At 38.3% G+C, this 18347-nt stretch overlaps 1 protein-coding gene across 4 annotated transcripts in view; it reads right to left on the reverse strand.

Annotated features, from left to right (window-relative positions):
• Positions 1 to 18347, reverse strand: part of FAM172A (family with sequence similarity 172 member A) — a 452093-nt gene that overhangs the window by 46169 nt on the left and 387577 nt on the right. The window lies entirely within an intron of this gene.

The raw sequence follows: 18347 nt of genomic DNA on the forward strand, positions 1-18347 counted from the left end.
CTCTCGGAGAGCCCCGGCAAGCTACCAAGAGTATGGAGCCCGCATGGCAGAGCTGGCAAGCTACCCGTGCGTATTGGATACGCCCAAAACAGTAACAATAAATCTCTCAATGAGAGACGTTACTGGTGCCCGCTCGAACAAATCGATGAGCAACGGGATGACAGTGACAGTGACAGTGATAGGTATTCTTTTGTTGTTGTTGTTTGTTACTAGATCACACATGCCTGTGTTCTGGGATCACTCCTGGAGGGCTCAGGACCTACGATGTGCCAGGAATCATAGTCAGGCTGGCCACACAATAGGACAGGGCCTCCCTCACTGTTCTGTGTCACACTGGCTTATTTATAGTCACTGTCACTGTTATCCTGTTGCTCACTGATTTGTTCGAGCTCGAGCGGGCACCAGTAACGTCTCTCATTATGAGACTTATTGTTACTGTTTTTGGCATATCCAGTACGCCATGGGTACCTTGCCAGGCTAAGGCAAATTCCAAAAACAGTCCTTATTTTTTTAAGGTGAATTTTATGATTTATTACTAGACAAATTAGGCTCAGATGCCATTTTTATAATTTCAGAGACAAGTTCTAGATGATGAAGAAACTGCAAAGAAAGATTAAGTCAGAAGATTTAAGATTGTATATTTCATTTTATGAAAATCAGAGCAATCTTAATTATTAAATTTACCCTTTTCCCCACGAGTAGGCTTCTTGATGAGAAAGTCATCCTAATTTGATAAGTGACATAAAAATATGATTTAATACAATTTTGTTAGAAGGCATGAAAACCATGATATTTAATATAGTACAAGCGGTAAGCTGCTTGCTTTGTATGTGGTCCATCTGGTTTTATTCATGGCACAATATGCATATAGTTCAGCCTCCTCCCCCCCTCCCCAAGTCACCTCTAGGTATAACCCAGGAGGAATCCCTGAGCACAGTCAGTTTGGTCCAAAAGCAAACAAATAAAAAGCAGGACCTGTTCACATAAATAAAGGTCACAAAAAACAATAGTTGATATTCTAAACCATGGTGCCTAAAACCTCCCCTCCAAATGTGCATTTTCTTCCTTGTCTTTGGTATTCTTGGAAGTTCTTATGTTTTAACTCCCATGTTATTTTTTTTTAAATATAAATTTTATTTTAGGCTAGGAATCAAACCTGGGTCTGCAGCATGCAAGGCAAGTACCTTACCACTATACTATCTAATACAAAATACTAATTTGAATTTTTACAGTAAAATACCAAACTTATGCTTGTCCAGTTTTGATTTTCCTCTGTTGTATTCTCATGACTTAAAAGGAAAATAAGTACGATTCTGCCAAAGCAGATAAAGTTGCTCCTTATAGCAGTGAATATAAGCAAAGAGTATCATGTATAAATAATTACCTTGTCTTTTTGTGGAGTATAAAATAACATCACATGAGACTGACACCCAAGGACAGTAGATACAAGGACCAGGGGGATTGCCCCATAGCTGGAAGACTGCTTCATGAGTGGAGGGGAGAAGGCAGATGGAATAGAGAAAGGATCACTAAGAAAATGATGGCTGGAGGAACCAGTTGGGATGGGAGATGCATGCCAAAAGTAGATAATGGACCAAACATGATGACCTCTCAGTGTCTGTGCTGCAAACTATAATGCCCCAAAGTAGAGAGAGAGTGTGGGGAATATTGTCTGCCATGGAGGCAGGGGGATGGTGGGAAAGGGGGAGTATACCGGGGATATCGGTGGTGGGGAATGTGCACTGGTGGAGGGATGGGTGTTTGATCATTATGAGATTGTAACCCAAACATGAAAGCTTGTAACTATCTCATGGCGATTCAATAAAATTAAAAAAAAAAAAAGATCTTGTCTTAAGGTAATTGAAAGGCTACCTTAAGATAAATTGTCTAAAATTGGCTTTTAGACAATTGTACCATAACACTAAATGGTAAAATACCAAATGGTGCCAAAATGTAAAACAGCAAAAGTACTGTCATGGGAAGAACGAGTAAATATTTGGGACTATCTCTTAATGCCTTACTAACAAGAAAGGTTTTTCCCCCAACTCTCTACCCTCTGTGCACCTTCTAGCACTGTGAAAAATGCTAACTAGAAACCAATATTATTTTCCCAAAGGGTTACTGAGATTTTGGGGAAATAAAGAGTACTTAAAAAATCCTAAATTTATAAGGCAATATTAAAGTATGGATTCTTAATAAAATGTTCTAAAGATTCTTTAGCAGAGAACTCAAGGGAATGAGAACTTGCTCTTCAAGTTGCTTTTGTTTTGGTATTGAAAAACTCGTATTACAGTGGCAAACAGTTGTTCTGGGAAATTTGCCTAAGATCTGCACTGGACAGAAAGTGGCTGAGTTTTGAGGGTGGACGGACCATGCTGGCCAGACTGAGTTTCCTACCATAGTTGTACACACTGTCATTAAGAACTTCACTTTCCACTTAGAGAGCTTTTAGTTCATGCTGTAACATTTTGTGTGCTGGCTCAAGATTTTAAAAACAAGCATTTACTACTTTTTTTTCTTATCCTAAAATCACTCTCTGATTTCTAGAATATTTCCTTAATTAAATGTTCAAAGATAAAAAAGAGAATGTGATTAAGTGCCAACATTTTGCTTTTATCTTCCCAAACCTATACCTCCTCAAGAGTTCCTCAGTATCTCAGTAAATGATATTGTCCAGATGTTTAAGTCCCAAATCAAAAAATCATCCTTCACCCTTCCCTCTCTCCTCACTTCCCATATCTAAATGATTTAGACTTCCTGGACACGTGTTATCTTTCCCACAACCATCATTAAAGCCACTATAATCTGCTTAGTCTACTGCAATAGGAGGTCCTAACTGTTCAGCAGTTCATATTCTTGCTTCCCTGCCTGTCCATTCTTCCTATACATGACACTATGGTTTTTTAAAATTGATTTTATTTTTTTATTAATTCACCGTGAGGTACAGTAACAAAACTTTCATGTCTGAACATCAATCACACAGTCATCAAACACCCATCCCTTCACCAGTGCATGTTTTCCATCATCAAAATCCCCAGTATCCAACCCCCCCATCCATTCCACACCTCCCCCTGCCTGTGTGGCAGACAATTTGCAAAATACTCTATCTCTACTTTGACACTACCATTTTTTTATTAAATTAATATATGCACAGTGGTATATATATATGCACAGTGGTACAAATGAATATATTCACAGTGGTGCAAATGAATGTATTCACAGTGGTACATATATATGCACAGTGGTGCAAATGAGTACATGCATAGTGGTACCTAAATGCGCTTAGAACAAAACAGAGCTGAAGGCTCCCACTCTCCAGGTGCCTGTATAATCTGGTTCTTGCCTCTCTCTTCTTCCTCTATACACTTCAGGAACACTTGCTTTCTTTCTGTTCTTTTCTGTTTCCCCTGTCTATGTGGAAAGGATTTGGGGAACTTCAAGGCTGAAATAAATTGGTAGCCTTTTATGAGAAAGGAAATATATTTAGCATGATTCAAAAGCAAACACTATATCTGGTAGTTCCACTTACAAATACCCTCAATGGCGTTAAATCTAGGAAAAGCCCGGCAGATTATTTTAACTCCAACCAAATGAATATTCATATGGTAAAAATTTAAAGAACAGTTTGTTTATTTGTTGTATTCAGTTATGAGTAATGAATAATGGAAAATTATAAACATAATATGTCTTGTACATTTTGGAATACGTAAAAAAATTGAGTCTAGAAAGGGACAGACTTTCTCTAGGACTATTGTCAATCTTCTGTTTATATATGAAAAATGCAGTGGTGACTGTACGCTTTACAGTACTGAAAATATCCACATTAACTTACAATTGTGCTATTTAAAATAATCGCATTCTTCCCCCGACTCCCCAGCCCTGGGTTTTGTAAAAGTGCCTAAAAGAAAAAGGTGATTCTGGGCAGCTTCTCACAGGGGCCTTTGGAAAGCCAGCATTTAAGGACTTCCACTGTGACACAAAATGTTGACACTGATTATACACGTGAAAATGATGAATTGTTTTCCTCATTAGTATGGGAAGCATTATAAATGCTTAAAACAAGATATTTTGCATAGATTTTTGTCTGGTAGGGCACTGGTAATTTCCAGTGCTCCTGAATCTTGAAGAAGTCAAATTAGTCTAAGAAAATAAAGAAATTGCCATTATTACTAGTATACAAGTTGTTTCTGGGTAAAAATGGTCAGTGATAATTTTATAATCAGTTTAGTGATCAACTGAGAAATATAAACAAGAAGATGATAGAAGTAGTAAAATACCCAACAATAATTTCTTTTTTGATATATGAAGTAAAGAATAAAGATAAAAATCCCAGTGTAGGGCTCAGGGATGTGGTTTAGTAGTAGAGAATTTTTTTTTCTCTTTGCGGGGGGAGGTCTGGGGGGGGGTGTCAAATCAGCTATGCTAAGGGTTTATTCCTGGTTCTGTGTCAGGGATCACTCTTGGTGGGCTCAGAGGCCGACATGGGGTGTCAAGGATTGAACCCAGGTCGGCTGTGTGCAAGGCAAGTGCCTTATCCACTGTACTTCTGTACTTTCCCTCTGGCCCTGTGTTCTGTGGGTGGGAGGTAACTATCAGTTTAATCCCTGGCACCAGCCCACTATTGAAGGGTGATCTCTGAATGCCAGAAGGGCAATAGAAGTGTGTAATCACAAGTGTGTGGGCTCAGGCAGACCCCCATGGAAGTGTGGGACTCCCAGACAATATAACAACAACAACCAAAAATAAACAAAAAAAGGCAGGGAAGGTAAGAAGAGAAATAGACAAGAAAAAGATCACACATTTAAAGAGTTATTTTGGCGCGCGGCCTCGGCAGCCTAATGTCATCTAATCATCAGCAATATGAAATGGTTCCTTTGTAATGGGTTGGACTTTGGGGGGACCATAATAGGGTTAAAGTTTGTAGCGATGTGTAATTTCTGGCTGTACTTTCCCTGGACTTTATACAGAAATTCAAAGCCGCGAGGCCGCTGCCATGGCCGCGCAACCTATTGTCATTTAATCATCACCAATATGAAATGGTTCCTTCTTAACGGGTCGGACTTTGGTGGGAAATCCTAACAAGAATAGTAAGTCTTTTGCTGAAATATTGAAGGCTACCAAAGTGGTAGCCATCTCTATAGACTGAACTAAGCCATATCCCCACGCCGGCTGAGAAGAAATATCCTTTTTTCTCGGGAAGAAACGCGGCGTGGCGTTAACCATAGTATGATGTTAAGCTGACACGGACCTGGTGGCATGGGAATGGGATACAAGGGAATAAATTATTATGTACTTGAAACAGCGGGACGCTGGTGGAATCTCGAGCCGGGGCCGATACCAGCGTATTGCCTTTGGTTCCAGAAACTGCTTGCAGACATTCTACCAGGCTATCACTAAGCCAGAGCCCCACGCCGGCTGATGACGGGAAATAACCATCTTTTTTGGTTTGTTTTCCCTTTGTCAGGCAGCGTGGTGATTACTAAACAGGCGTGATCTCGGTGGCTAGGGACGAGGGGGGAAAAAAAATAGAAAAGTTATGTAACAAACAGCGGGACTTAATATCTCTACATTCTCAGCAATGGAGAGCCATCAAATGCTTCCTTGACAGTGGGACTGTCTTTTCGTTTTTTGGGGGAAACCCTAGCAACAATAGTGAGTTATGTGTTGAAACATGGACTGTAACGAAGATAAAGCATAAATGAAGTGAAACTTATCACTTACAAGGGCGGGGACTGGGGGGGCGGGAGGGGGCGGGTGGTATAATGGGGTGGTTGGTGATGGAATATGGGCACGGGTGAAGGGAAGGGTGTTTGAGTATTGTATAACTGACATAATCCTGAGAACTATGTAACCCTCCACATGGTGATTCAATAAAATTTAAATTAAAAAAATTAAAAAAGAGTTATTTTGGGTGGGAGAATGAATGAGAGTAGAATTGTGTTTGGATTTGATCAAAATGGCCAATCATCTTAAAAAATTTTGAGTATAATTGAAAAGATCCTTGTAATTTGATTAATACAAAATAGAGTTAAAACTCCACACAGAAACGAAAAATACCACCAGACTTATAGAAAGCAATTTTGTATATATAATAGTGGCTTCCAGAATCTGTTGAGCTGCGGTTACAGTACTTGGGCCAGAGCCTCTGCCTGGCAGAATGTAGATTCAGGGTGTAGCAAGAATCCAACCCGGGCCTCATACTTGCAAGCCATATACTCTAACCTTGTGCCACACTGAGGCAAATATAAACGAATGGTGAAATACATAGGGCAGAACTTTGGACAAAGGCATGACAGAAATGCTGTTTACATATAATCATGTACATAAATCCCTCCCTCCCTCCTTCTCTCCCTCCCTTCTTCCCTCCCTCCCTCCCTCCTTCATTCCTTCTTTCCTTCCTTCCTGACAATCCTCAGGGGCTACTCCTTACTCTGTGCTCGGGAATCACTTCTGCTGGCGCTCAGAGGACAATGTGGGATGCTGGAGATTGAACCTGGGTCAGCCACATGCAAGGCAGGCACCTGACCACTGTACTATCACTCTGGCCCAATATATAAAGCATTTCTTAAGGTCATGAGAAAAAGAAGAAAAACAAACAAACAAACAAACAAACAAAGCCACCAAATAAGAATGATGGGAATTCTTAAAATTAAGTCAACAGGCATACTTAATGAAAACTTTGTATTCACTTTAAATTTTATGGAAAGGTAATTAAGGAATCTCTTATTTGTGTTTAAACTATGATTTGAAGATCTGATTGGGCATTACCTATCATGTATCTTTAACTAGTACAGAAAATAACAAATGGATTTAACTTTTACTTTATTTTATTTTTTGGACCACACCTGGCAGTACACAGGAGCTACTTCTGGTTCTGTGGTCAGGGATCAGGCAAACTGAATTTGACCCCATACAAAGCAAACTTTGTACTCCCTGTACTATCTCTCTGGCCTGGATTTGATTCTTTTAATCACATTATCAGAAGCATAAAGGTTCATTATATAAGTCATCCTCAGTTTCTCTCTTTTCTACTTGGACAGTTTAGCCACTGCTTAAATTAAACCAAGAGTAAAATTCATTTTGTTCACTAATGTTGATATAGGTGAAATGCAGTTGTTTTTGGATACCTCATCTAGTACCACTTAACCAAAAAAACGCTCAAAATTAAATGAGTATCTTTCATTTTCTCCTAGTACAGAACAATTGTTTCCACTTTATAGTCTGCAATTTATACGTAGCCAGTAGAACCAACACTTCAGGTGTCAGGAAGTTTGAATAAACTAATTTCATATGGACTATTTTTAAGCAGCCCTCCTCTCTGACACTGATGGTTTTGTTTTGGGATACAGAATATAAAACCATTTCCTCAAGATATTTTGTGTTCAGCATAAAATATTTAAAATGTCTCATTTCCAAGAGATCTGGTGGGAGTTCATGACAGATGTGTTATTTCTTTCTTTTTTTTTTTAAAGCAGCATTATTTTGTCTAATTAGCACTGATGATTTACCCATGGCAATATGAACTCATTGAGAGGAAAGAAAAGTAAACCAGTTTTTTTTTTTGAGAAAAGAACAAACTGGGGTAAGATGGAAGGCACTTTTTTTTTTAAAAGGTATTTTGCAGCAAATGCCCACAAACCGCCCACAGAGACATCACTTATTTATGCATCACCATATGATCAATCTGATCGCCTTTAGTCTCAAACAGAGAAAGCCTCGGTACAAAGCATTCTCCAGGTGTTAGTTTAGGTTTGTCATTATTTCCTATTTATAGACTCTGTCTAGTAAAAGAAGACAAATTACTGTAAGTGGGGGTAAATGTGATTAAATGAGTTCTCTGAAGATAACAGCGTACAAGGACAAGGGTCATTAACACAAGTGACCTCTCTTTGCCCAGATATTTTTATTTTGAGAATCTGAAAGAAAAAAAAGCAAATAGACTCACTACAAAGCAGGAGTCATTTCCACTATCCAAATCCAAAGAGAAATGTGCCCCTTTTATCCTAATGAGCATCTTCATATTTTTACAGTATTTTAATAACATACTGATAGTGCCAAAATACGCTCAGAATCAGTAAGAACAATATTGGAGAAATTATTCATCCCTGGGAGTCGGTCTCATCACAAACACTGAAGAAATGTCGTTATAATTAGGCTAGATGTAAGGCCTAGGATGTAAATTATTGGATAGCAAGACCAGCAGCATCAAATGAAAAGTCTAAATTTGTAAAGTTTCAATATAAACATCTCCACTCTTTCTTTCACCTGATTGTAGTCCCATCTGGCAAGGTCAGCCCCGTCAGCGGACAAACAGCTCAGTCGCCTCCAGTGTGGCTGTTATCTTCCTCAACAAGGGGAGACATTTGGCACAGCCTAAAGCTGGGGCACGAACTCTGGCTAAGCTTAAGACATTTATCTGACAGCATCAGCTGACACTCCACAAACACATTTGCTCCCATGACCTCAGAGCATTCGTGATTAATCAAAAATGTATCTTGGATCTTGAGAACAAGCTACAAGCAGGCACACACACAAAAAGAATATGCTCTCGATCTTGCTTATCGACTCAAGAGGTATATTGAATTTAGAAATAGCAAATAGAATAAAATGATCAATATGTTCTCACTTGTCCATGGAAGAGCAAACTTCATCCTTCAAGCAAAAGACATTGATCATGGAAATGTTTCAGAAGTGCTTTAAACTAAGAATGCAAAATGCACACGGCTTATGGGGAGGGAGGAAGGAGGTATACTGATGGGAAGCTTTTGCCTTAACTAATGAAAAAGTATAGCTTGAAGACATAAAGTGTATGCCAGTAGCATGTTCTATTAAAAAAAAACAACTTATGTGTTGCAGGTAAACCATTTTTGGTAACATGTTGCCAAATGCAGGTAATAATAAAGCATGATAAAAGAGATTTTAAAACTTAATGAAGGAACATTATTTGTGCAGAGAAAACTCCCTGTCTCAATTTAAATGAGACACAGTTATAACATATCCCCTATGCACTGTTTACAATTTACAATTCGTAATTTATGTCTCTAGGTTCAAACTCACGATTTTCTGCACTCATCTGCTAAGGAATATGATTAGCATGTGAATATTGTAATATTCTGCTTCCTAGTTCAGTATAATTTGGTATATTTTTATTTTCACATTACTTTTCACTTTCTAATAACATTACTGAACTCTAATTAAAGCAATGGGAAACAGAGGCCCTATGCCCCACCCTTGATAACATAAAAATGATTATTAAAAAAAATTCTACAATTGAACTTATTAAATCCCATCCTTTCCCGGTTACCCACTGGTTAGGTTACAGTTGTTCACGATCCTGTGCAGATCATTGCACTGAAGAGAAACTATGCATCTTGATCCCTGTTGGCATGGCAAACAAACTTTCATAGCGTGGGCTCACTCTATAAAATGGTGGTACTAATTAGAAGATATAAACTCATGCTGAGACATGATATGAATCGGCTTTATGTATCTACTAAACTCACAGCAGTACTAGATTTATACTGTTGTTTCTTTAAACTAACACTAAACAGAAAATTCAACTTCTAAATCTGTAGGATAAGAAAGCACAACTGATTGAGTTGAAAAAACAAAACCCCAGCCCCGTATTTTCTGTTTCAGCTCTGAAATGTTTCTTGTGCACTTAGAGGCTGCCCAGTACTTCTCTCCCATATGTTTACCTAACTTAAATTCTTCAGACATGAATTGCAAGTACCAGATAGCACAGCTGTATGTTTTGACATCCATGGTGAAAATGAGCAGAAAATCTAACTGTTCCATATCAAGAAGTATTTTTACTAGTGCTAATGTGCCTTAAATACCTTGTTCCACAGATGAGTGGCCTGGCACCTGCTGCATGAGAAATAGCCAATTACTGTTCAGTGTCTCTAATTTTCTGATTCAATTAGCATGCTTCAGAGCTTTCCAGTTTAATTGCAAACTACTTCACAGTTAGCTCTCTGATTAATCATTGCCCATCTGCAAGCCATCGGAAAACTTAGTGGAACAAATTTGTGTACTTTGGAATGCTGGGAGCTTAGCAAATCAAACTTGTTTTGGTATATAAAGCTTTAATTTTGTTTGCCCTTTTCAGCTGCACTTGTAAGAAGCGCTGTACTGATTAAACAGGAAGTCCGGACAATAATATGCTACATTATGCATATAATTACTGTAAATACAACTGAGATTGTAGAAACATCATTTAAGGTTAGGCACTAACATGAATGGAGAAGGAGGTCAAGAAAACACATTTGGAATCAATTTCTTTCCATTATGACCAAATGTAAGAATCAAGGGGAAGAGAAGCTGTGTGACATATAGTGATGTCATAACAGCACCTGTTCCCCCGAAGGCATTTTAAATTCCGGCTTTTCATGTATTCATAAACTCTTTCTTGTTATTTAATTAGTAGAGTAGTAAGTTTTAGAGGCTTTGTTTACAAAACATATATTAGGGATTTTCAAGGAAACTGGCACCACATTGTTTATGCTTCATTTTCCAAGCTTTCTTGCTGGTCCACTGGATGTATGAACGAATGTCAGAAAATACGGCTCTTTTAACAGAGCTTGGGCTGAAACTGAGATGATACCTTAACTCATCATCATGATTTCTTCAGTTCTGAACAATGATATGAAGACTGCATATTTGCTCAATCACAGGAACAAATACCTCCAAGGGGAGTCCTCATTCTAAGAGGGAAATGCTATAAAGTAAACTCAGAAGTCTTTTCCAACTCTGCTTCTCTGCTTCAATTTACAAAACATCGATTATTCCATGACAGTTTTTTTTTTTCAAAAGAGCTCCTAGTCCACCTACTAGACAAGAGTTTTTACTTCTAAGACTAAATTCAAGCTGGGGGGGGCGGGGGGGTTATGCATCGAGTTTGCCACTTTAGCACTAGCATCTTAGAGAGAGCACATGCTTGATGCTCAATCACTACTTTGGATTAAGGAAACGGAAGCAGTGTGGGAGGTAAGCTGGCCACATATGTTCCAGTGCCTGGCTGGACACAGCTCTCTGTAATCTCAACAGGATGCAGTCATGTTGCTTCAGAAGGATGTTGACAAGCATCTTCCGCCCATTTTTGGCTATCAATGTTGGAAACACACAGTGAGGGACGTATCTGTAAAGTATGATGTCTTGTGATTATTCTTGTTACCACCAAGCTGCCTCCCCAGTCCAAGGACATTTCCATCTTTTATAAAGGTTTTTTGGCATGTTATAGACGTCTCTAAAGTGGAAAGTTAAAACCCAATCAATAACTCGAATAATGACATTAAAGGCAGAGAAATGGTTTTTTGAAAAGTGCACGTTGCAAAAAAGTTAATTTTATTTTTATAGATCATCAGAGAGATTTCGTGGGGACCGATGTTCAGATTCTCATCCCCCAGGAAACCAAGATTCCACGAGGTCTCTAATAGCTCCTATTCTGTCTGTTAAGGGTTGTAAAATTCAAGTGGGTTGATTTCAAGCCTCTCTAAACTTCACAGCAGCCAGTGTAGGAAATGCTGAGAAGGCATAATCTGATCATCTCAGCTCAGGCAAGCGAGCAGGCATGCTGCCACATTCTGCTGCCCAGGAGCAGGGAAGCACTGCTGGAATCCCCAGTAAGATCAAATTACAAAATAATCAAGCTCTGTGGCCAGGCAGGCACGAGAGGCGATTGTGAGGTCATGACATAAATCAGGACTAGCCTGGGCAAAACAGGACTGTCAAAAAAATTTTTGGTAACATACTTAGAGGGGATTCTCTATGGAAAATAGACTGTTAGTGATGTTTATGGCTTTTGAATTCAGTAAAGCGCAAATGGGCTTGCCCCATGAAAGTTCCCACCAATGGAGCCCTCAGTTGAGAGTTAGCAATTAAACCTCACACAAAGGAAAACAGTGAGTTGTCTAAAATGGAATTTAGCCAAGGTACAATCCCACTGGGCCCTGGTTCTTTTCCTGGGGGATCTCAGTCCTACCTCTCTGCATCTTATCCACTGTGTAACTAAATGTGACTAATGTCAGTAACAATGGAACAACTTAGTGGGAAAACTAATGAAAACTATTTCAAAGTGCAAAATGTTTAAAGGACTAAAATATTATGTTTTGAGAAGGCCGAAACCTATTGGGTCAAATAAGCCATTTCCAGAGATAATCCAGAAATAATTTTAACATTACACAAAAAGAAAAGAATATTTTTTAGAGGAAGCAGAGTAATACAGATAGCTCTGATAAGGCACCAAACCCCAGACAAAGATATTCTATAGTGACATGTTAACTTTTGTATATAGTTCCCAAAGATGAACCTACTGTAGAGATCTCATTTTCTTTCTTGAGAAGTTTTAATACAGTATATTTTATTAAATAACAAAGATAAAACTTATAGAATACAACTAGTTTTTCAGTGCATCTAAGATTTTTTTTTTTAATTGAATCACCGTGAGATAGTAGGTTTCACATTGAGTTTCAGTCATACAATGATGGAACACACATCCCTTCACTAGTGCACATTTTTCACCACCAATGTCCCCATATCCCCCCCGCCCACCCACTCCTCCCCCTGCCTCTATGGCAGACAATTTTCCCCATACTCTCTACTTTTGGGGATTATGGTTTGCAATACAGATACTGAGAGGCTATCACATTTGGTCCTTTATCTACTTTCAGCTCACATCTCCCATCCCAATCGATCCTTCCAACCATCATTGACTTAGTGTTCCCTTCTCTATTCCAGCTGCCTTCTTCCCTAGCTCATAAGGCAGGTTTCCAACCACGGATCAATCAATATTCCTGACACTTGTCTGTACTGTCCTTGGATATCAGTCTCATATTAAAGAAACTTTGGCACATCTACACAATGGAATACTATGCAGCTGTTAGGAAAGACGAAGTCATGAAATTTGCTTATAAGTGGATGGTCATGCTAAGTGAAATACGTCAGAGGGACAGACATAGAATGACTTTACTTGTTTGTGGAATATAAAATAGCATCTAAGATCTTTGTTGTTGGACCAATCGAAAGGTGATCAAGACTTACCTCCTAGCTCTGTCCTCAGGGATCACTCCTGGCAGTGCTTATGGGGCATATGTGGTACCTTGGATGAAACCTGGGTCAGCTACAAGCACCTTAACCTCTGTATTATCTCTCCCCAAACCAAGACTTTTTGGGTAAACAGTAGTAGCAGACATGGCAACAAATAAATATTAAACTTCTTTAAGTACTTTCAAAAGGGACTTCAAAGAAATACCTGTGGCTGGTCAAATGTAAACTGAGGACTATGTGCTAGAGCTTCACTTGTAACCCCAGATAAGAAAAGTACCATCAGTAGTAGCTTTTTCAGACATAAAAGTTTCATACCTATCTGCACATGACAATTTCAAAGAGTGTTTTTAACTTTTAAGCGGCAAAATATAAGTGACTAAAGTTTGTAAGAATTATGGAAAATTAAAAATATAGGCAAGAAGTAGTTGCTTTGAGACAGAGAATCTTATAAGAGATATGAAATGTAGTATCTACTGTACTTTAAACCTATATCTTATTGATAATTTAAAATTATAATTAGTGTTCTTGGGACTGAATGCTACACAGAAAACTAAATATGCACATATGTATGAGATGTGAGATGCTGCTGCAGGAGAGAAATATCCTATTTTTAAAGCAAAAAAAAAAGATTCTACTGAAGTCTATCCTTTCATTTATATGTCTCATGTAAATTACACATAATTTAGAATCTTCAACACATTGAAAATGGCCAGGTCTCCTGGCACTTCTCCTTTATTATCTTAACACTTTCACTGAGCCATGGCTATGAAGACTTTCTAGCAATATTTAAGGATTAAAAAATGACATACTTTGAATGAAACCGAGTTGACCACTAGAAAAAAAAATTAATTTTTATTTATACAATCTGGCAAAATATATAATTTTCCTCCTCTAAAGGCATTTTCTTATGCAGTAACACCACAAAAATAGCTTAAGTTTAAAATAGTGGATTTCCCATATGGTTAGTCCACAGAAAGATAAAGTTGTAAATGAGGGGAATATGTGAAGAAAACATAAAAAAGCCTTAAGGGCACATACAAAAAAATGTGGCATCACATGATTTACATATACAATTTGATTCCCAAAACTCCAAGAGAAAAGCTTAATATGTCAGCATTTACATTGTATTTCACATCAAGTATTCCTGCTTACGTACTGACTCTAAGATGCATAACTCGGTTTAGCGCATGATGTGGGAGCGAAGTTAGTAAGAATATAACCTTTTGCATTTCTTGACTTTTTTGGGCTTGTGGTAATGCTGTATTTATAGAGATTCTACACTTTCAAATTTAAGTCTTGAAATGTCAGAAAAATCCCAAAGCTGAGATCTCACAGAAGGTGATTTTTAACAGTCCTTAAAAGCAAAGACTTTATGATCTTCTGACAACTGGAGCTTTCACATTTTAAGATCTCAAAATTTTAGTCCTAATATTACATAATATGCATTGGTGTAGTTTTAAACTTTTTATCATCTTTGAGAGGCCTACAGACTAAAATTAAAAACAGGAGAAAATTCAAGTTCAGGAATAATGTCTAAGTACTGTCTAAGTATATATTTAAGTCTTTTATATTTAAATGTGGTTGCTTATAAGGATACATATTTCCAATGTAAAATAAATCACACCTCTAGTTTCATTTTGATACTCAGAGTAACAGAAAACAGAGATCTTCCCAATATTTGGAGTTAGAACTTGAAGGGAGAAGTAAGAGATTCAGTACATGTTTGAGATCATGCGTCAGTTAATTTCCCATCCATGTCTAGAATGTACAAGTATCCTGTTTCTAATTTGCACTACTACTTCCATAGCTACAATTTTATGTGTAATACACTTAGAACGACACATATAGTTCTACTACCATCTGTATGACTTTCTAGTCTTCTCATCACTTTTAACTCAACAAATATTCCATTACCTCCTCTGACTCAAGTGTAGAGATCACAAAGATCGTAAGAAGAATTACTATTATTCTTGGGTAACTTATGCCTTAGTGAGAGAGAAGGAATTTGTAAAAAAAAATATGTCACCAAATGCTTTACTAAATTTAATAGGAAAGCGTTAAAGTAACAGGTCATGGAGTTTTTGGCTACCAAGTTAAGTGATAGCTAAGTCACTTTCCTAAAACAAAAACTTGAAATTTCCAATGTTCCAACATCAATCTCACCACTAGTATGCCTGAAACCATGCTTTGTAAATTATGATGCCTTAATAATAAAAAAGAAGATACATTATCTTTTCCTTTTAATCTTATTACCTGTTACATGAATTTATTAATAATTAGGTAAGACCAAACATTGCATAAATTGCATCTGATTTCACTGGAATTCAGTTATATATTTATAGACAAGCAGCAAACAAAACCTGTGTGCAAATAATTTGTGGAATAGAGTTTCTTTGATTTAAGCCTTTAGTACATCAATGTGCATCATACATGAACACAGGAAAATTAAATATGCTTTTTTTTCATCAAGTAGAAAAATGTACCTCCCCCTCCCCTGCGTTTTATTACTCTTGCTGTATGGGATAACTAGTATTTCTAATGAATATTAGTTGGGATAACAGTCTGGGCATCACCAACCCCAAACCACTAGAATATTCTTTCAGTTGATCTCCACCAACCCAGTCTCTGCACACTTGGGTTAGATAATCCTCCTGAAACGTTGCTTTTATTCTCCTTTAATCTTCTAAAACCTCCAGTGACTGTGTGGCATATAAATTAAAGTTCAAACTCCTCAGATCCTCTAGATGCTGCTTGTATATTCCTCTTCAACTTTACCTCTCACAATTTCCTTAAACAAACTCCAGCCAAAATGTCACTGAATTTACCAAGCTTTTTCTGTCTTGGATCCCACTTCTTTTTCTTGCCTAGAATGCTCTCCCCTCTCTACAAAACTACAAAATCACTATTTCTCTGATAAAAACCAGTTTGAGTACAATCATCTCAATAAATGGGACACGGTATTCAACCTCTGATCTTCTCTTAACCACTTTCTAGAAAATCAGTTTCCTCTCTCTGTCTCTCTCTGTCTCTCTCTGTCTCTGTCTCTGTCTCTCTCTCTCTCTCACACACACACACACACACACACACCACCAGACTCAGGGCTCACTCCTGTGTGCTTGGGGGCCATATGTGGTGCTGGAGATCAAACTGGAGTTAGCCACATGCAAGGCAAATAAATGCCGAAACCCTTCTACTATCTAGCTTCAAACCATTCTCATTTTATTGGTATTCATCTTTCATGTATTTCCTACTGCTTATAACTACATTAAATAAATTCATGAGATCAGGCACAGGCCTTGAATGCTAGAATTTAACACATCTCTTTGTACCTAATATCACCCTAAATGGAGGTCAGGGGAAGACTGTTAGTGACAAAGAAACTAACGGGATAAAAGGGCATAAACCAGGGACCTAAGTGCTCATTTATAAACTAACTACCCAGTCATTCATCAATACCATCCTAGGCAAGAGTTTTCTTTTGCCGATATATTCAAAACATATAATCTGAGGGAGCTAGAGGGCTCGTACAGTGGTTCAGACGCTGGCCTTGCAGGGTTGCAGCCAAAAGCTCTGATTGGCTCAGATCCCAATAGCCACATGCAATTCTGGCCGTGCTGTGCTATCCAGTGTCACAAAAGGATTACCAACTGCATCAAGGTGTGTGTTTTTGAGCACCACAGAGTGATACACTCTGGGTAGGAAGTGAGATGTTGGGGAGCCTGCGTGAAGCACCTCAGTGATCCACAGCCGGCGCCAGCACCAGAACAGGCCTCCCTCATGGAGTGACTCCCAAAGGGCACTTGTGCCAGCGCTGCAACCAAACGAGCATAAACCTTGGTGAGTACCAGGGCCCAGGGTGTGAGCACCACAACTTGATGGTCAAGTGTGAGCCCCAGCCAGCCCAATGTGTGCTCATCACAACAACACCAGCCACAAAGAGAAAGGAGTGGGAATAACAGGTGAAAAGAAAGGAAAACATGTCTTTCTTCACAATTCTCATGGTTTCAGCTTTAATACATATAAAGGAGCAGTTTCAGTTCAGAGAGACTTCTACCCCAATAAAGAAATTTATTTATTTAACAACCAATTCGCATAATGTAGCATCTGAAAACAAACACACACCATCGAATGGGTGTTAGAATTCTCATCTTCAACTGAATTATCTTAGCAAATCCAGTTTGCAGCATTTATGCTTCTTGTAATGTTGCTAAACATTGAAGTGTCATAGTGAGAATCATTACATCTACACTTCCTACCTTAAAATTGCAGTTGTAATTGTGTAAATAGCAATGAAAGGATTGTACTTCTGTGAACTACTTCACTGCGAGTAGACAGACAACTCACAATGAGATAGTTCTTTGGTGATGTGGCTTTGATATTTTTATTTGCCCACCAACAAACCACTTGAGATCTTATTAATATTGCCATCAGAAAGGTCCTACATAGGGTGAGAGTGGTAGTGGCCCTTTGTAGGACAGTGGGTAGGGCATTTGCTTTGCACCTGGCAGACCCAGATTTGTCCTGGCATCCCATATGGTCCCTGAGCATGGACAGGGGTGATCCTTGAGCAGAGTCTAATTCATCTACACTTGGTGTAGCCCCAAAACAAACAAAACAAAAGCCCTGTGGTAAATAGTACTGATAGGTCTCCTACATTGATAATTTCCATTCTAACCCTTTTATGAGTCCATCAGTTCAGGGATGTTGACCTGATCATATCAAAACATTTTCTCCATTGCCTCATTCAAATCATCATAATTAAACTTGTCCTACTGTTTTATCCTCCTACTATATTCCTTTTATTGATGGTAGCTACAGTGTTCACTGAGGAATCAAATCTATTATTATTATTTCCTATATAAAAAACCCTATTCTCCACATTCTTTTATAAGGTTGCTAAGGCTTATTTCAGGAGCCTCATTTCTTTTTATTACCCTACCCTCATACTTGATTCTTCTGCAACACTGGGTCTTTATGAATCCTTAAATGCTTAAATGTACCATGTGTTCCTTTGTCTTTTCTTCAAATCTGGAAAACCATTTTTCTGCCCTCTATTCCTCTCCCCCATTCACCAAACATAAATGGCTCTTCTGTGTTTCAAGCCTCAGTTTCCAGAGACTGTGACTATGTTTGTTTTAGAGTTCTGTCTCCAGCAGATCAGAACCCTCAAGTGGCTAGAGCAAAGTGGCTGAACTTGTGTGAAAGGCAGTGTCCAAACACCCAGAGCACAGCGTGCTTTGTGAAAAGATTATACATCATTAAAAATGTTGTTGTTACCAACCAGACTAGGTCACACTGAT

Source organism: Sorex araneus, chromosome 1, assembly GCF_027595985.1.
Source record: "Sorex araneus isolate mSorAra2 chromosome 1, mSorAra2.pri, whole genome shotgun sequence".
Lineage (NCBI taxonomy): Eukaryota > Metazoa > Chordata > Mammalia > Eulipotyphla > Soricidae > Sorex > Sorex araneus.